Raw genomic sequence first — 18,922 nt, 5'->3', positions numbered from 1 at the left:
ACTCCATTGTCACCTCAAGTATCCATGGGCATGATTATACGATATGCATCACATAATCTCAGAATCATCTATTCAACCAACACATAGAACTTCAAAGAGTGCCCCAAAGTTTCTACCAGAGAGTCAAAACGTGTGCCAACCCCTGTGCATAGGTTCCGAATGTCACGAACCGACAAGTTGATCACCGAAACATACATCAAGTACTCACATGAATCCACGTGTGCCAACCCATATGCATAGGTTCCCAATTGTCACAAACCCGCAAGTTGATCATAGCAGATAGACACATGCAAGACATACATCAAGTGTTCTCAAAGACTCAATCCGATAAGATAACTCCAAAGGGGAAACTCAATTCATTACAAGAGGGAGAGGGGGAAGAACATCATAAGAGCCAACTATAGTAGAAAAGCCCATGGTACATCGAGATCAAGACATCTCAAGAACACGAGAGAGAGAGAGATCAAACACATAGCTACTGGTACATACCCTCAGCCCCGAGGGAGAACTACTCCCTCCTCGTCATGGAGATCGCCGGGATGATGAAGATGGCCACCGGAGATGGATTCCCCCTCCGGCAGGGTACCAGAACGGGCTCCAGATTGGTTTTTGGTGGCTACACAGGCTTGCGGCGGCGGAACTCCCGATCTAGGTTTCTTTTTGGGGGTTTCTGAATTTATAGGAATTTATGGCGGTGGAATTACGTCGGTTGGGCCCACGAGGAGGTCACAAGCCTGGTCGCCACCACCGGGGGGGTGGTGGCGGCGTCAGGGCTTGTGACTCCCTCGTGGCTCTTCTGGCCTTCTTCCAAAGCTTCGGGGGTCTCTTTTGGTCCAAAAAAAATCATCGTAAAGTTTCATTCCATTTGGACTCCGTCTGAAAATGGGCCAAAAACACGGAAAAAACAGAAACTGGCACTTGGCACTGAGTTAATAGGTTAGTCCCAAAAAAGATATAAAATAGCATATTCATGCATATAAAACATCCAAAGTTGACAAGATAATAGCATGGAACCATAAAAAATTATAGATCGTTGGAGACGTATCAAGCATCCCCAAGCTTAACTCCTGCTCGTCCTCGAGTAGGGAAGTGATAAAGAATGAATTTTTGATGTTGCATGCTACCTAGCATAGTTGTCCTTTGTAACTTCTCTCACGTGACATGAATTTTCAGATCCGTTAGATTCAAAACAATAGTTTGCTAGTGACGTGGAAACAATAATAATTCAAGCAAACTAGCAAAGTAATCATTAACTTTCAAAATAACAAGGTCAAAAGAAAGTTATCCCTACAAAAGCATATAGTCTGGCTATGCTCTATCATCATTGCACAACAAATTTAAATCATGCACAACCCCGATATTGGCCAAGTAATTGTTTCACACCTTTACTTTCTCAAACCTTTTCAACTCTCACGCAATACATGAGCGTAAGCCATGGTTTTAGCACTATAAGTGGTGTGGAGTGTGGTGGAGGTTGTAAGACAAACAAGGAGAAGATGGTCACATTGACTAGGCATATGAATGAGCTATGGAGATGCTCATCAATAGATATCAACGTGAATGAGTAGGGATTGCCATACAAATGATGCACTAGAGCTAGGAGTATGTGAAAGCTCTTAAAGAAAACTAGTGGGTGTGCATCCAACTTGCTTGCTCACGAAGACCTAAGGCAATTTTGAGGAAGCTCATCATAGGAATATACAAGCCAAGTTATAGAATGAAAATTTCCCACTAGCTATATGGTGGTGACAAAACGAGAGACTCTCAATCATGAAGATCATGGTGCTTAATATGCACAAGTGTGGAAAGGTGGTAGCATTGTCCCTTCTCTCTTTTTCTCTCATTTTTTTGGTGGGCTCTTTGGCCTCTTTTTTTTGGTGGGCATGTTTGGCCTCTTTTATTTCCTCACATGGTACAATGCTCCATCAATGATGATCATCACACTTTCAACTGAAAATTTAGAGCAACGATGACTCTATATGAATGCCTTCGGTAGTGTACCGTGGCAATGATCTAGCATGGCATAGACATTAATGGAAACATCATGCTAGCTATCTTACGATCATGCAATGGCAATGTAGACGTGGTGGCACATGTCATGGTGGTAGTTGCATGGCAATATATCTCGGAATGACTTTGAAAAAGCCATAGTAGGTAGGTATGGTGGCTGTTTTGAGGGAGGCTAATGGTGGGTTTTGTGCACCGGCGAAAGTTGCACGGCACTAAGAAGATAGTGATGGTGGAAGGTGAAAGTGCATCTAAACCATGGACTCAACATTAGTCATAAAGAACTCATATACTTGTTGCAAAAGTTTTATTAGTAATCGAAACAAAGCATTCAACGCATACTCCTAGGGGAAGGGTTGGTAGGTATAAACCATCGCGCGATCCCGACCGCCACGCAAAGGATGACAATCAAAAGACTAATCATGCTCAGACTTCATCACATAGCGGTTCACCATACGTGCATGCTACGGGAATCACTAACTTCAACACAAGTATTTCTAGATCCACAACACCTTACTAGCATGACTTCAATATTACCAAAACCACAACTCAAAACTAATTGAGATGAATCAAATTTCTCTAACTATTCAATGCACATGAAGGTGCAAGTTTTCGTATACCTTTGGATACCTACCCCTTTTGAGACTACTTTCAAAGCATAGATCAACTACCAAGCCATGCACCGCTGTGCTCTAAAAGATATAAGTGAAGCACATAGAGCAAAAGTATCTAGCTCAAAAGATATAAGTGAAGCACATGTGAGCTGAATTGTCTACCAAAAGATATAAGTGAAGCTCGACAAAATCATGGTGAGTGCATGTCTCTCTCTCTGGGTGTGCAGCAAGGATGATTGTGACACAAAAAAATAAATAAAAGACTCCTACGATACAAGACGCTCCAAGCAAAACACATAACATGTGGTGAATAAAAATATAGCCCCAAGTAACGTTACCGATGGATTGAAGAAGAAAGAGGGGATGCCTTCCCGGGGCATCCCCAAGCTTGAGCTCTTGCCACTCTTTATCTCTTTGTCCATAAGAACTTCACCCAAAACTTGAAAACTTCACAACACGAAACTTAAACAGAAACTCGTGATAACATTAGTATGAGAAAGCAAACCACCACTTCCTTAGGTACTGTAGCAAACTTAAATTCTACTTATGCTAATGTTGGGTTACTGTATTTTCAATCTTCCATGGCTAATACCCTCCGATACTATCCATAGTTTCATCAAAATAAGCAACCAACACAACAAAAACAGAATCTGTTAACAGCAGACCAGTCTGTAGCAATCTGTATATTTCGTGTACCTCTGGTACTTCAAAAATCTAAAAAATTACGACAGTCTGAAGAATTTGTGTAGCAATCAGCATCAAAAAGAATCAACTCAATAGCTCTTACAGAAAAAAATGAAAATTCTTTTCATGAGCAGAAAGTTTCTGTCTTTTTCCAGCATGATCAAACAATCATCACGAAGACTAATCATAACGGTTTTGCTTGGCACAAACACAAAAAGAAACACAAAAGACACAATCATAACAGAATTATGATGGTGTGGAGAAAAAAAAACAGGAAGCAAAAAGCAAACACAAATTTATTCATTGGGTTGCCTCCCAACAAGCGCTATCGTTTAACGCCCTTAGCTAGGCATTGATTTCAATGATGCTCACATAAAAGGTAAGGATTGAAACACAACGAGAGCATCATGGAGCAAATGGCTAGCACATTTAAGTCTAACCCACTTCCTATGCATAGGGATTTTGTGATCAAACAATTTATTGGAGCAAGAATCAACTAGCATAGGAAGGAAAAAATTTCAACATATGGAGAGGAAGCTTGATACTATTGCAATAAGTAGAAGCCTATGATCCTCTCTCATAGTAATTTTCAGTAGCATCATGAACGAATTCAACAATATAACCAGCACCTAAGGCATTCTTTTCATGATCTACAAGCATAGAAATTTTACCACTCTCCACATAAGGAAATCTATTCTCAAGAATAGTAGTGGGAGTATCGTAAAAGACTTGAGCACTACAAATTGTGTCCACAATGAAAAAGCAAGGTTTAGAAAAAGGGTTCTCGAGAGTATGACAAGTTTTATCATCCCTCTTCTTTAAAGCATAAGTATCCTCGCAATAATCATCATAGATAGGGGGCATGCTTTCATCAAAATAATTTTGATCATTCAAAGTGGAAGAACTAAAAAGATCATCATTATCAAATATAGCATCCCTAAGCTTGTGGCTTTGCATATCATTAGCATCATGGGTATTCAAAGAATTCATGCTAAGAATATTGCAATCATGCTCATCATTCACATATTCTATGCCAAGCATTCTATGTAATTCTTCTTTCAGCACTTGAGCACAATTTTCCTTCCCATCATGCTCACGAAGACATTGAAAAGATGGAGCATATGAGGCATCCTCAAATCCATTTTTTTAGTTTTCTAGAGAAAGAACAAGAAACAAAAAGATTCGATTGCAAGATCTAAATGTATACCTTCAAGTGCTAACCTCCCCGGCAGCGGCGCCAGAAAAGAGCTTGATGTCTACTACGCAACCTTCTCCTTGTACACGTTGTTGGGCCTCCAAGTGCAGAGGTTTGTAGGACAGTAGTATTTTTCCCTCAAGTGGGTGACCTAAGGTTTATCAATCCGCGGGAGGCGTAGGATGAAGATGGTCTCTCTCAATCAACCCTGCAACCAAATAACAAAGAGTCTCTTGTGTCCCCAACACACCCAATACAATGGTAAGTTGTATAGGTGCACTAGTTCGGCGAAGAGATGGTGAAACAAGTGCAATATGGATGGTAGATATAGGTTTTTGTAATCTTAAATTACAAAAACAGCAACGTAACAAATGGTAAAAGTGAGCACGAACGGTATTGCAATGCGTGGAAACAAGGCCTAGGGTTCATACTTTCGCTAGTGAAGTTCTCTCAACAAAGATAACATAATTGGATCATATAACTAGCCCTCAACATGCAACAAAGAGTCACTCCAAAGTCACTAATAGCGGGGAACAAACGAAGAGATTATTGTCGGGTACGAAACCACCACAAAGTTATTCTTTCTGATCGATCTATTCAAGAGTCCGTAGTAAAATAACACGAAGCTATTCTTTCCGTTCGATCCATCATAGAGTTCGTACTAGAATAACACCTTAAGATACATATCAACCAAGACCCTAATGTCACCTAGATACTCCATTTTCACCTCAAGTATCCGTGGGCATGATTATATGATATGCATCACATAATCTCATAATGATCTATTCAACCAACACATAGAACTTCAAAGAGTGCCCCAAAGTTTCTACCAGAGAGTCAAAACGTGTGCCAACCCCTGTGCATAGGTTCCCAATGTCACGAACCGGCAAGTTGATCACCAAAACATACATCAAGTACTGACATGAATCCACGTGTGCCAACCCATATGCATAGGTTCCCAATTGTCAAAAACCCGCAAGTTGATCATAGCAGATAGACACGTGCAAGACATACATCAAGTGTTCTCAAAGACTCAATCTGATAAGATAACTCCAAAGGGGAAACTCAATTCATTACAAGAGGGAGAGGGGGAAGAACATCATAAGATCCAACTATAGTTGCAAAGCCCATGGTACATCGAGATCAAGACATCTCAAGAACACGAGAGAGAGATCAAACACATAGCTACTGGTACATACCCTCAGCCCCGAGGGAGAACTACTCCCTCCTCGTCATGGAGATCGTCGGGATGATGAAGATGGCCATAGGAGATGGATTCCCCCTCCGGCAGGGTGCCAGAACGGGCTCCAGATTGGTTTTTGGTGGCTATAGAGGCTTGCGGCGGCGGAACTCCCGATCTAGGTTTCTTTTTGGGGGTTTCTGAATTTATAGGAATTTATGGCGATGGAATTACGTCGGTTGGGCCCATGAGGAGGTCACAAGCCTGGTCGCCACCACCGGGGGGGGGGGGGGGTGGCGACGTCAGGGCTTGTGACTCCCTCATGGCTCTTCTGGCGTTCTTCGAAAGCTTCGGGGGTCTCTTTTGGTCCAAAGAAAATCATCGTAAAGTTTCATTCCATTTGGACTCCGTCTGAAAATGGGCCAAAAACACGGAAAAAACAGAAACTGGCACTTGGCACTGAGTTAATAGGTTAGTCCCAAAAAAGATATAAAATAGTATATTCATGCATATAAAACATCCAAAGTTGACAAGATAATAGCATGGAACCATCAAAAAATATAGATACGTTGGAGACGTATCAGACATCACCATGATAGGTCTTCGTGCGCGTAGGAAATTTTTTGTTTCCCACGCGACGTTCCCCAACAGTGTACGAACCCATACTATGTGTATTCTATGTCTATAAGGGTTAGGTAATTCTCATGGGCTCGCATCAAGAGAGAGATTCCACGTGTCCATGAGATGATGACATCAAGGGTTCATGATCATGTTTGACAAGGACAAGTTCAAGATAATCATTTATAAGGATTACATGCTTGAAGCTTGTGGATGTCCACATGATAGACAAATGAAGATGAATACAAAACAAGGCTTTCCACATTGTGTATGGGACAGATACTTGAAGACTTCATCAATGTCTTGCCTTCAGCTTGAGCCAAGAAGAAACAATAACATCAAGCTCATGTCTAAGGCCTGACTCAAAGGTATTAGTTCCTTTGACGTTAGTGGCGCGGAGTGATGATCACCGAACAGACATATACACTCAAGTATGGATTATCGGTAGCTATGTAGTGTAGCTCTTTTACGATTCTTGAGTTTTAGGGGTCCCGCACTATCAAGAGGGGATCACTGGGTCTCGCAAGAAACTTGCTCAAAACTCTAGGAAATTCCACTCTCTCTATCTTTGTGGTTGGTCTGTTCCTGTTCGGTCGTCCGGTGGTTCTCGGACGTCCGGACCCCGGATGGCCGACACTGTCCGGAAATCCGGCGCCAGCCAACAGAGTCAAACCTTCGGACTTCCGGCCCCTCCTATCGTCCGAGAACTAGACATCCGATTACGGTAGGAATTCTGTTGCCACCAAAGAGATCCAAAATGTCGGACTCTCGACCATTCCGGGCGACCGCGTCCCGGACGGCAGATGCCTTTCGGTCGTCCGTGCGCTGTTCACTTTTTCACCTCATGCCGACCTAATATCTTCTATGTCTTTGGACGACCGACGTCCTCCGGATGACCGTATGCTGGTTACCTCTCCACCAAACACTGTGGAAACCAGATACCTTCTGCATCTTTCGGACGACCGACCACTATCCTACGTCCGACCCGTCGTGGCTATCCGGACGACCGTGAGCTTTCGGACGTTCGGAAACTGCACTGCATAAGTGGCTCCAACGGTCACCTGTGTGCCACCACTATATATAGTCTTCTCCCACCTTTTATGGGAGGTCCCCAACATAGCCAAAAGATTCCAAGAACATCTTCCTTTCTCACTCCCATTTTCCTACACCAAAAGCTAGATCCCAAGTGCATTTGTGAGTGCCTTTGAGGGTTGCTCCAATCAAAAGATAGATCGTCTCCCTCTCCTCCTCTCAACCCAATCTATTTGTGATTTGAGCAAGTTCTGAGCAGTCCTCGTAATCTTGTCACTCTTGGAGGTTGGAGTTCTTCGGAGAGGAATCAAACCACTGTGATTACCCATGGAAAGTTTGTGAGGGTTTGGAAGCCACCTCAAAGGCTTACCACTAGTGGTTGAGAAATGCCTTTGTGGTGTTGTCTCAAAGGGAGAATAGGGTGAGCCTTCGTGGCGTTGGTGTGCCTTCGTGGTAACATCCACCTCTCTAACGGTGACTAGCTTTCCTCCAAGGAAGTGAACATCGGGATACATCCTCGTCTCCGTGACTTCGGTTATCCTTAACCCTAACTCCTTACTTGTGGTGACTTGAGCGTACATTCACTACATATTGTTTTCCTCATTATATTGTGTTGGCTATTTACCTGTAAAGATTAATCAGTCAGGCCTACACTTTATATCCTGCAGTTCATACTTGCTACTATTGATATATCTTGTGTTAGTGTGATTTGCTAACTTGTGCCATACACTTACACGACTTTTGATACTGCTCAAGTAAGTTTGTGTAACTTACTTGTGCTTGTGAGTAATCTTGTTGTGATTCATCTTGGTAGAACAAGTTGTTGGTGCACTTAGTTGAGCCTAGTATATTTAGGATTTGTGCTTGAAAAATATCCTCTTAGTTTATTTTCGCATTAGGATTAAGCCAAATTCGTAGAAGTTTTTAAAATGCCTATTCACCCCCTCTAGGCGACATCATGGTCCTTTCAATTGGTATCAGAGCGAGGTCTCTCCTTATTAGGCCTCACCGCCTAGAGAGTATCGATGTCGACTATTGGATTATTGCACAATGACACCTTCGACTTTCATGGCACAAATTATCACTTGTGGATAATTCATATGCTTTATCACCTTCGGGTCATGGGCCCAAATGTTTTACGAATTGTTCTTGTAGGGATTGTTGCTGCAAAGGATGATCCATCTCCATATATAGATGACATGTATCTTGATTGTGAGGCCCCCCTTCCATTCATCAAACTATAAACCCTGAAGTGTTTAAGTCAATCTCGACTTGCAAGTTGGCTCATGAAGTTTGGACCAAACTCGAAGATATATATGGTGGTTCCAATCTCGATGAATACAATATTATGTTGAAGGAGTTGGTGCACGAGCTCTTCACACTTTCTATCATGAAGAGCCCTCCATTAATTCCATCTCCGATTACTTGCACACTTCAGCATCTTCTACTCCACCAACATGTGGGGTGCCACAAGGTAATGACACAGTGAGTGAAGAAATATCTTATGATGATGGTGTTAAGCTCATTATTAATGAACTTGCTTGTGTTAATGATAATGTTCTATCCTATATGGACACGGGCATATCTAGCACCACATAGAGTGTAAATTACGGTGTTGATAGTGTTGGAATTATGCCCTAGAGGCAATAATAAATATAGTTATTATTCTAATTCCTAGATCAATATAATCGTTTATTATCCATGCTATAATTGTATTGAATGAAGACTCATTTACATGTGTGGATACATAGACAAAACACTGTCCCTAGCAAGCCTCTAGTTGGCTAGCCAGTTGATCAAAGATAGTCAGTGTCTTCTGATTATGAACAAGGTGTTGTTGCTTGATAACTGGATCACGTCATTAGGAGAATCACGTGATGGACTAGACCCAAACTAATAGACGTAGCATGTTGATCGTGTCATTTTGTTGCTACTGTTTTCTGCGTGTCAAGTATTTGTTCCTATGACCATGAGATCATATAACTCACTAACACCGGAGGAATACTTTGTGTGTATCAAACGTCGCAACGTAACTGGGTGACTATAAAGATGCTCTACAGGTATCTCCGAAGGTGTTCGTTGAGTTAGTATGGATCAAGACTCGGATTTGTCACTCCGTGTGACGGAGAGGTATCTCGGGGCCCACTCGGTAATACAACATCACACACAAGCCTTGCAAGCAATGTGACTTAGTGTAAGTTGTGGGATCTTGTATTACGGAACGAGTAAAGAGACTTGCCGGTAAACGAGATTGAAATAGGTATGCGGATACTGACGATCGAATCTCGGGCAAGTAACATACCAAAGGACAAAGGGAATGACATACGGGATTATATGAATCCTTGGCACTGAGGTTCAAACGATAAGATCTTCGTAGAATATGTAGGATCCAATATGGGCATCCAGGTCCCGCTATTGGATATTGACCGAGGAGTCTCTCGGGTCATGTCTACATAGTTCTCGAACCCGCAGGGTCTGCACACTTAAGGTTCGACGTTGTTTTATGCGTATTTGAGTTATATGGTTGGTTACCGAATGTTGCTCGGAGTCCCGGATGAGATCACGGACGTCATGAGGGTTTCCGGAATGGTCCAGAAACGAAGATTGATATATAAGATGACCTCATTTGATTACCGGAAGGTTTTCGGAGTTACCGGGAATGTACCGGGAATGACGAATGGGTTCCGGAAGTTCACCGGGGGGGGGGGCAACCCACCCCGGGCAAGCCCATAGGCATTGAGGGTGGCGCACCAGCCCTTAGTGGGATGGTGGGACAGCCCAAAAGAGCCCTATGCGCATTGGAAGAAAAATCAAAGAGAAAAGAAAAAAAAGGAGGAGGTGGGAAAGGAAAGAAGGACTCCACCCACCAAACCAAGTAGGACTCGGTTTGGGGGGGGGACCTTCCCCCCTTGGCTCGGCCGACCCCCTTGGGGCTCCTTGAGCCCCAAGGCAAGGCCCCCCTTTCCCACCTATATATACGGAGGTTTTAGGGCTGATTTGAGACGACTTTTCCACGGCAGCCCGACCACATACCTCCACGGTTTTTCCTCTAGATCGCGTTTCTGCGGAGCTCGGGCGGAGCCCTGCTGAGACAAGATCATCACCAACCTCCGGAGCGCCGTCACGCTGCCGGAGAACTCTTCTACCTCTCCGTCTCTCTTGCTGGATCAAGAAGGCTGAGATCATCGTCGAGCTGTACGTGTGCTGAACGCGGAGGTGCCGTCCGTTCGGCACTAGATCGTGGGACCGATCGCGGGACGGTTCGCGGGGCGGATCGAGGGACGTGAGGACGTTCCACTATGTCAACCGCGTTCACTAACACTTCTGATGTACGGTCTACAAGGGTACGTAGATCACACATCCCTCTCGTAGATGGACATTACCATGATAGGTCTTCGTGCGCGTAGGAAAATTTTTGTTTCCCATGCGGCTTTCCCCAACAGATAGTTCATGCATATCACCTAAGGATTCCTTGACAAATCTTTATGGTTATATGCTTGCTCTCTCATGTTTCCATGATAAAAATGCTTTGGTTCCCTCTAGTTCCCCTATGACTGACCATTTAAGGGAAATCAAGAAAAATGAGGCAATCTTAACTGATGAAGAACCTGGTTCTCCAAAAGAATCATCATCAACTCCCTTTGTTCACATGTGCCTCATGGCAAGAGGTAATGATGAGGTATCATCTTCTCTTAGTGATAACAATGATATTTGTAATGAGGATATGATGATGACTTGTCTGAAATCTCTATGTGATTGGTAAAATTCTTTATAGAGCTAAAAATAACGCCTATAAAAGGTTTCAAGATGGTCTTGTTTACTGTGGAAATTGTAATGATTCACTTATGTACAAACAAGCTAAAAGTGAACAACTTGAACATGAACTTGATAAGGTTCATCAACCATGTAGAGACTTAAGATCTTCAAAAGGAGAGATTGAAATTGCTCATGGTAAACTTAAAGAGGATTTTGAGCTCCTTCTCCTTGAATGCAATAATGTCAAGGGAGAGCTCATCAAAACCTGTAAGATCTATGAGGAGATTCAATCTACTCATGAGAAGTCTCTAATTGCTACTTACTCCTCTCGTATTGTCGATGATACTTGTGCATCTAACTCTACCTCATTTGAAGCATCAAAGTTGAAGGAGAATGTTGAGTTATGTTCTCAACTTGATTTGCTAACCAGCAGTTATGGGAAATTGGAAGAAAGTCATGAAAATCTCTTAAGCACTCATGAGGATCTTCTAATCTCTCATAATGAGCTAAAATCAGCACTTGAGACTATGGCCATCAAGGTAAAATCGTGTGAGTCTCATGTGAACATTAGCACATCTACTATAAATGCTTTATTGCCATGTGCAAATCCGTGTAATTCATCCATCTCACATATTATTACCAATCATGATGAATTTCTCGCATTGTCTTGTTGCTCTAACCATGAAGTTTCTACTTCCACTAGTCCTCTTGTTTCTAGTGTTGAAACTAATCATGTAGAAGAAATTAATGAGCTCAAGGCCCAAGTCAGTAGTTTGAAGAAAGACTTGAAAAAGTGTGGTGATGGACATAGTTATCACTGCAATAAGAAGAAGTCCATCAACAAGAAAAGGGGACAAGACCAAGCCATGAACAAGTCCAACATTTCTTGCTTTAAGTGCAAAAAGGTTAGGTATCGCGTGAGATCCTGTCCATTGAAGATCTTGAAGATAAGGGCGTATAAGGATATGCTACACATGAAGAGGTCTCAAGATCAATCTCAAGCTCAACCTCATGTTTTAGAACAACCACTATGCATGATAAACCATGTTATTTCTTCCCAAGCTGAGAGAGTAAAGAAGAAGAACAGAAAAGGGAGTACATGTTGCTATATCTGTCGAAAGAAGGGGCACATAGCTTCAACATGCCCCACTCGTAACATATCTAAACCTCCAATTATCAATGATCATTTTTCACTTAGGAAGGATATTTTTGGCAATGTTTTTGCCAAGTATGTTGGTGCTCAAAGTGGTCCGAAAGTGGATAAGACCATTTGGGTTGCCAAGCCTATTGTTACTAACTTCTTAGGACCTAACTTGCTTGGGGACCATCAATCTCAAACCTGATAGATCTGTGGAGGGCATTGGAGACTTGGCTAGTTCATGAAGAAAAATTATTTCACCATTTATTATGGTTCAAGCCTAGTCAAGAATATTACCATCATATCTGTCATTACAATGCCTCTCCTAGCGGTAACGTGTGTATATCGTCTACATTGAAAGTTACTAGCCCCTCTCATGTCTAGGTTTGGTACCTATCATGTGTTTTGACATGTTACGCCTCCTAGTATGATTGATTTGTGTTATCTAGCATGTGTAGGTTTTTTTGCATGTCATATAGTTGTATGTGTAGTCATGATCCTTACTTGCATCCTCGTTGCACCTTACGGGGCTCTTTTGAGACATTAATGGGTCATCACATTATGGGGGAGTGTCATGCTCTACGCACATCACTAACCTAAAATGTGTATATATTGGACACCACCTAGTATTTATAGTGCAAGATTATCCAGTTATTTTGTGGTATGTCAAGGTCATCTAAAAAATTCAATTTCTCATCCATTGGTCATTTTTAGTTGGATTTAAATTGCCTCGTATGGAAAATACATGGAGTATCACATTATGGGGGAGTAATATGCTTTATGCATATCACAATCCTTGGTAATATAAACATTCGATGAATGCCACTTAGAATCTATTATTGAGATTATTATATATCTTTGTGGCTTGCCATGGTCAACGTGTCTCTATTTGCATAATAATTCTTTTGGTGTTTAACTCCTTAGATGTGTGTGAGTATGACATTCTACTGCGGGATTATTCCTGGTTTAGCTTCTAGATCATACTTAAAAGAAGGGCATATATGATGCAAGCCTTTCAAATTACCTCTCTACATGATGATCTAGCTAATTGACATGTTAACAATATGGTATCTAAGCATTGTGCGTATTGCTAAACTCCCATATCATGCTTGTGTGAGTATAAATGACTTTGTGCTTATTTGGAATCTACCACCGAATGATAACTCTACATACCATCATGTTCTCTTACACATGGTATCCCTTGTATGATAGAGTTCCATGGTCATCTTTATATCGGCTTTGCTTCTACTTGCGTTTTATAACTAGCCGAGAAATTCATTTGTCTCTCGGTAATCTCCCATGCATTTGTTTGAGCTCGTATTACTATTTTTATGATGTTGTGGGAGTTATTATCTTATTACCTATACTATAATATATCTACTTGACTGAGACATGCATGTAAGATTATGCGCAAATCATATCTTATATGCCCATTTATTTTGCTTGATTCATGTGTTGAACTTGGTGTGCTATCATATGTTGATTTGTCACTTTGATTTATTTTGGACAACATGAATGATTGGTGAGGTTATTGGAAGTATTAACAGTTATGTGTTCATTTGTTCAATTTGTATCTCTTGGGATTTTGATAGGCTTGTGTAGGCATATTTACTATGTGTAAATTCTTATGCCTTATTTATCATATTTTTGATCCAATATATATATGGTAAATCCATCATATCTTTTAAAGCTAAGATGTGCATGAAATTAAAATTCATATCTATATGCACATAATTGAGTGGTTTTTGCCCTATATATTGTAGTTTGACTAACTACTTCGGACCCAATAAGTTTGGGGACCATATTGTACTTAAAAGTGATCTAGGTACTTTGGAGAAGCATTGTTGTCTTGGCTTATTCATAAAGTTGGTGGTGCCATCACAAGGGAATTAGAGCCAAGAGTACATGACTCAACCATTACTACTCCATACCAATGCTTTCTCGGTAACAAGTATTTACTTCATGCATGTATAAAAGTAGAGTCAACCTTGTGTAGGTTGCATCATAGCATGAAATAATACGTATTCTATTGTGTGTTTTCCTGCATGTTCTTGAAAACACTCCGTTGCAATGTTTAGACAATTGAGTAGAATCATCTAATGGGGATCTTCCAAATCATACATGGTTCATTCATCCCAAGACATGCCAAATAAGCAACTCATTGCATGTCATTTCCTAAAATGTTCTCTCATGTGCACTTTTTATGAAAATTCCAACAACACTATAATTGCTTGTAGTATTGGTATCTTCGTAGGAATTCATGGTCATACGAATGAGATCAATTTGTGCCATGTGCCTTGCTCTTATGTTAGGATAACATGTGTATGATAATGGATTCACTTGTGCATATCTTGTTCTTATCAATTGTGACTTTTTATGTATGCAAGTTTTTTTGCGGATACATAGTGTCCACTTAGAAATTTGTGCACATAGGTAAGTTCCCATTTTGTGATATCACTTCATCCTTGTCGGTCACTTGGTTCCTTCCTTATTGATTCATTGGTGGTGTCGGTAAGAGGTTGCGAAGTAAGTGCCTATATGTCTTGCACATAATCTTATGCACTCATGTGTTTGGATGTATTTTGGACCCGCACTTATCATAACGATCGATTTGGATATTCACATTATACCTTGTCCAATTTTTTTTTGTGTGGATCTTTAAATGTTTATTGAATGCTTATTTTCATATCTCATCTATTGCAATCTCTAGATCTTGAGTTCCTCAAATTTCCTATCATTAAATATGTGCATTTTATTTCCCTCACATCTTGCAATACGCATACAGTAAGAAGGAACTCATTATCTTTGAGATTTGTCCCATTTTGGCATTTGTTGCCAATGGGGGAGAAGCTTAGAGGATTTAAGATGGAGGATTTAAGATATCTAAAAATATTGTTTATTGCATGAATTAGTATATATATAGCAAATAGAGAACACTTCACCTAGTTCATGTCCACCAATATATGCAAGAAAATTCAGAGTTCGTTCACACATGGGGGAGCGTGCTCTATATATTGTGTAGTATATTGATGTTAGTACACCGAGTGTGATAAACTCAAGCATCTTTGTGACACTTGACGCTATCAAAACCATCCCCAGTATTCAATATATCCTTGGCTAAATTGCATACTTGTGTTAAAAGTCACTATACTTGTGTTAAAATTCATTATATAAATCCTCTTGTTGAGATTGTCATCAACTACCAAAATGGGGGAGATTGAAAGTGCATGTAGTTCCCATGTGTGGTTTTGGTAACTGATGACAATCCTAATGGACTAATGTTTGCATTGAGTTATACATTTGAAGGAATGTTCTATATGCAACACATGAAGAATATTGGATGATTTGAAGTATGCTTGTTCCATGAATATGAAAGCAGGAGCTCGAATGAATTCTAAATGAATGTCATATACATATTGTTGTGCATGCATCAAGGATGAGCTCAGTGAGTGAATCAAATATGATATGATCAAGATGAATTCCATGTGATGAACTAATGTGATCTATGTGGAGTTCATTGAGGATCTCAGACATTCTCATGCTTTGGCTTATGGTTTGAGCCATGATGGATCAAGATCTTGAGTGAATAATTAAAGAGAAGAATTCCACATATGTCTTGAAAATAAGGTCATGATGAGCTCATATGTTGTATCATGAAGACGAGCAAGTTATAGCCAATATGAGATTCATGGAGAAACTTGATATGGTCATGGTGAATTGAGATATTGGCAATCATTTCTTAAAGCAATGAAGTCTAACAAGAAATCAATAGGGCCTTCAAGGCATCAAGATTAATCATGGATCTAAGACAAATGTTGACCAAGATGAAGATCAAAGAGTTAACTCAAAGTTGGTCATCACACAAGCGCAAATGATGTACCACATGGGATCCTGTGGTATGGTAAGTAATTGTCATTTGCACGTTGTGTACTAACCCATACTATGTGTTTGTTGGGGAACGTAGTAAATTCAAAATTTTCCTACGCCATACAAGAATCTATCTATGGAGAGACCAACAACGAGCAAGAGGGAAGAGCATCTTCATAGCTTTGAAGATCGCTAAGCGAAAGCGTTACTATGAACGCGGTCCATGGAGTCGTACTCGCAGTGATTCAGATCGCGGTCGGTTCTGATCTATGTGCTGAATCACGGCACCTTCGCGTTCAACACACGTACAGCCTGGTGACGTCTCTCATGCCTTGATCCAGCAAGGAGGAGGGAGAGGTTTAGGGAGATCTCCGGCAGTGCAACGGCATGGTGGCGGTGGAGCTACGAGGTATTCCGACAGGGCTTCGCCAAGCACCGCGGAAGAGGAGAAAGGGGAGAAGCAGGGCTGCGCCGAGAGAGAGATTTCGTGTGTCTCAAATCAGCCAAAAGATCCACTATATATAGGGGAAGAGGGTGGAGGGTGCACCCCTTAGGGTTCCCACCCCAAGGGGTGCGACATCCCCCTCTGGCTTGGGAGGTGGCGGCGAGGGCAAGGCAGAGGGGGTGGCGCACCCCAGATGGGCCTTAGGCCCATCTGCACTAGGGTTTCCCCCCTTCCCTCTCTTGTGGCGCCTTGGGCCTAGGTGGGAGGCACACCAGCCCACTCTGGGCTGGTTCCCTTCCAACTTTTGGCCCATGCTAGCCTTTGGGGCTGGTGGCCCCTCCCGGTGGACCCCCGGAACCCTTCCGGTGGTCCCGGTACATTACCGGTGTCGCCCGAAACAATTCTGCGACCAAATCCTCACTTCCTATATATAATTCTTTACCTCCGGACCATTCCGGAGCTCCTCGTGACGTCCGAGATCTCATCCGGGACTCTGAACAACCTTCGGTAACCTCGTACACTATTTCCCTATAACCCTGGCGTCATCGAACCTTAAGTGTGTAGACCCTACGGGTTCGGGAGACATGCAGACATGACCGAGACATCTCTTCGCCCAGTAACCAACAACGGGGTCTGGATATCCATGTTGGTTCCCACATGTTCCACGATGATCTCATTGGATGAACCACGATGTCAAGGATTCAATCAATCCCGTATGCAATTCCCTTTGTCTATCGGTATGATACTTGCCCGAGATTCGATCGTCGGTATCCCTATACCTTGTACAATCTCGTTACCGGCAAGTCTCTTTACTCGTTCCGTAACACATCATCCAGTGGCTAACTCCTTAGTCACACCGAGCTCAATATGATGATGGATTACCGAGTGGGCCCAGAGATACCTCTCCGTCACATGGAGTGACAAATCCCAGTCTCGATTCGTACAACTCAACAGACACTTTCGGAGATACCCGTAGTGCACCTTTATAATCACCCAGTTACGTTGTGACGTTTGGTACACCCAAAGCACTCCTACGGTATCCGGGAGTTGCACAATCTCACGGTCTAAGGAAATGATACTTTACATTAGAAAAGCTTTAGCAGACGAACAACACAATCTGGTGCTATGCTTAGGATTGTGTCTTGTCCATCACATCATTCCCCAATGATGTGATCCCGTTATCAATGACATCCAATGCCCATGATCAAGAAACCATGATCATCTATTGATCAACGAGCTAGCCAACTAGAGGCTTACTAGGGACACATTGTGATCTATGTATTCACACATGTATTACGGTTTCTGGTTAATACAATTATAGCATGAATAATAGATAATTATCATGAACTAGGAAATATAATAATAACCAACTTATATTGCCTCTAGGGCATATTTCCAACAGTCTCCCACTTGCACTAGAGTCAATAATCTAGTTCACATCACTATGTGATTGCAATGAATCCAACACCCATACAGTTCTTGGGTTCGATCATGTCTTGCTTGTGAGAGCGGTTTATAGTCAACGGGTCTGAACCTTTCAGATTCGTGTGTGCTTTGCAAATCTCTACGTCATCCTATAGATGCTACTACACCCCATTTTGAACCATTCGAAACGATTGCTCCACTATACGAATCCGGTTTACTACTCATAGTCATCCGGATTAGTGACAAAGCTTGCATCGACGTAACACCTTTACGACGAACTCTTTAATCACCTCCATAATTGAGAAAAATTCCTTAGTCCATTAGTTAGTAAGAATAACTTCGACCGTTGTCCAGTGATCCATTCCTGGATCACTCTTGTACCCCATGACTGACTCATGGCAAGGCACGCTTTAGGTGCGGTACACAACATATCATACTTATAGAGCCTACGACTGATGCATAGGGGACGACATTCGTCCTTTCTCTTTCTTCTGCCGTGGTCGGGCTTTGAGTCCTACTCAAATTTACACCTTACAACATACCCAAGAACTCCTTCTTTGCTGATCTATTTTGAACTCCTTCAAAAACTTGTCAAGGCATGCATTTCGTTGAAAGTTCCATTAAACACTTTGATCTATCTTTATAGATCTTGATGCTCAACTCTCAAGTAGCTTAATCCAGGTTTTTCTTTGAAAAACTCCTTTCATACAACCCTTTATGGTTTCCAGAATTTCTACATTATTTCCGATCAACAATATGTCAACCACATATATTCATCAGAAATTCTATAGTGCTCCCACTCACTTCTTTGGAAATACAAGTTTCTCATAAACTTTATAAAACCAAAAACTTTGATCACCTCATCAAAGTGTATATTCCAACTCCGAGATGCTTGCTCTAGTCCATAGAAGGACCGCTGGAGCTTTGCATACTTGTTAGCACCCTTTAGGATCGACAAAAT

The sequence above is a fragment of the Hordeum vulgare genome, chromosome 3H (genome assembly GCF_904849725.1).
Source record: "Hordeum vulgare subsp. vulgare chromosome 3H, MorexV3_pseudomolecules_assembly, whole genome shotgun sequence".
Lineage (NCBI taxonomy): Eukaryota > Viridiplantae > Streptophyta > Magnoliopsida > Poales > Poaceae > Hordeum > Hordeum vulgare.
The sequence above is the reverse complement of the archived record's forward strand: the minus strand, read 5'-3'. Positions refer to the sequence as shown.